Here is a 2,500-nt window from a genome sequence, read left to right on the forward strand (position 1 = left end):
ATATAATTAATTAATATAATATAATTAATATAATATAATATAATTAATTAATATAATATAATTAATATAATATAATATAATTAATATAATATAATTAATATAATATAATTAATTAATACAATATAATTAATATAATATAATATGATTAATATAATATAATACTTAATATAATCTCTATATAATAATCTTTAATCAACCCTATAATCTCTATATAATGATATCAACTGGACAATGACATGAGATCATGCGCTACAGCAGAACGTGATATCAAGAGAGAGAGAGAGAGAGAGAGAGAGAGAGAGAGAGAGAGAGAGAGAGAGAGGGAGAGAGAGAGAGAGAGAGAGAGAGAGAGAGAGAGAGAGAGAGAGAGAGAGAGAGAGAGAGAGAGAGAGAGAGAGAGAGAGAGAGAGAGAGAGAGAGAGAGAGAGAGAGAGAGAGAGAGAGGGAGGGAGAGAGAGAGAGAGAGAGAGAGAGAGAGAGAGAGAGAGAGAGAGAGAGAGAGAGAGAGAGAGAGAGAGAGAGAGGGAGAGAGAGAGAGAGAGAGAGAGAGAGAGAGAGAGAGAGAGAGAGAGAGAGAGAGAGAGAGAGAGAGAGAGAGAGAGAGAGAGAGAGAGAGAGAGAGAAAGAGAAAGAGAGAGAGAGAGAGAGAGAGAGAGAGAGAGAGAGAAAGAGAAAGAGAAAGAGAGAGAGAGAGAGAGAGAGAGAGAGAGAGAGAGAGAGAGAGAGAGAGAGAGAGAGAGCGAGAGGGCAGGGAGTGAGATCATGCACAGCAGCAGAACGCGCTCTCCGCTCGCCCAGTTGCAAGAGTTTCCATTAATATGAGAGTCTGATTCCCTGTTGATCATCAGATTAATTCGACACGCCAGCAGCTGCCGGCCATTGGCTGCGAGAGATAAACTGTCGCAGTGTGTGATTTCGCTGTTTTAATTTGCATCAGTCAATTGGCAGTAATTCAGAGGACGACGCATAAAAAATGACCGTTCGTGAACATAAATCCTAAAAGGAAAGGTTCAGATTGCAAAAGGTGTGCGTGGATAATGTTTCCATCCAGCGAGAGCAAAGGCATTTGATCAGAAAATGACGATATTTAGCTCCATAAATAGGCAGATTCATGTGTTAGCAAATACAACTCTGCACACACACAGAACCTTTAGAAATATTACACAAACGTATACATGTATATACATATACATACATACATACATACATATATATATATATATATATATATATATATATATATATATATATATATATATATACATATATATATGCATATATATGTTTACATAGACATATACATGTACATACAAATGAATATAAGTATGTGGGCGCCATGTTCCCCTGCCCCGCCGCCCACCCTCGTGGTGCCCTAAACAACAATTATGTGACCTCCGAGAATCCTATGGGCCACACCCTCCCCCCTCCCCCACTCGCTTCCTTCTCTTCTCTCTCTCTCTCATTTCCTCTCTTATTTTCCTATCTTCTCCTCTTCTTCGATCTAGGCATTCTGCGTGGTAGTTGCTTCGTCTTATCTTCTTATCGTTGTTTCACTTCCTCCTCTTTCTAAGTCCCTCTGTTTGTTTGTCTCCTCTTTCGCTGGGTTATTGTCTGTCTATCTCCTTGTGTGTCTCTTTCTCTCCCTCTTGCACTTTCTCTGTCTATTCTCTATGCTTAAGTATATCTACACACACACACACACACACACACACACACACACACACACACACACACACACACACACACACAAACACACACACACACACACACACACACACACACAGACACACACACACTCACACATTTATATATATATATATATATATATATATATATATATATATATATATATATATATATATATATATATATATGTATGTATGTATTGATATACATATTTATTTATTTATTTACTCATTTATATATATATATATATATATATATATATATATATATATATATATATATATATATATATATATATATATATATATATATATATATATATAGTTGTATGATATTCCTTCCCATTTACTCTTCTCACACCATCCCGCTTAATCTCTTCTCTTCCTTCATCTTCCTCCTCCATCGTTATGACTCCTCTCCATCACTCTCTCCCTCCTTCTCCAACCTCCCTTCTGATGGTCATTTCGAGCGGTGCGAGGAGGAGAGGCGAGAGAGGGAGGAGGTGGGAGAGAGGCAAGGAGGCGAGGATGATGGAGGTAGTGAGTCGGGGAAGAGGAGAGGGAAGGGAGGAGGACTGAAGTGATAGTAGGAGAAGCAGGAGGAAGGAGAGAGAGAAAGAGAAAAGAGAGAGTGAGAGAAAGATAGATAGATAGATAGATAGATAGATAGAGAGAGAGAGAGAGAATGAAAAAAAAGCCTAGAATAAAACAAAAGAAAAGAATAAAAAAAAACAGCAATAATGAAAAGGAAGAATGAATCACACACAACAGACCTTGCAATTTGGAATCGACTCACTTAACTTAAAGCAACATTT

General features: G+C 37.4%; 1 protein-coding gene across 1 annotated transcript in view; it reads right to left on the reverse strand.

The window, feature by feature from the left end:
- Window positions 1-2,500, reverse strand: part of LOC113804678 (regulator of G-protein signaling 7-binding protein) — a gene marked incomplete in the record, with an annotated part of 435,257 nt that overhangs the window by 255,518 nt on the left and 177,239 nt on the right.

The sequence above is a fragment of the Penaeus vannamei genome, chromosome 23, assembly GCF_042767895.1.
Source record: "Penaeus vannamei isolate JL-2024 chromosome 23, ASM4276789v1, whole genome shotgun sequence".
Lineage (NCBI taxonomy): Eukaryota > Metazoa > Arthropoda > Malacostraca > Decapoda > Penaeidae > Penaeus > Penaeus vannamei.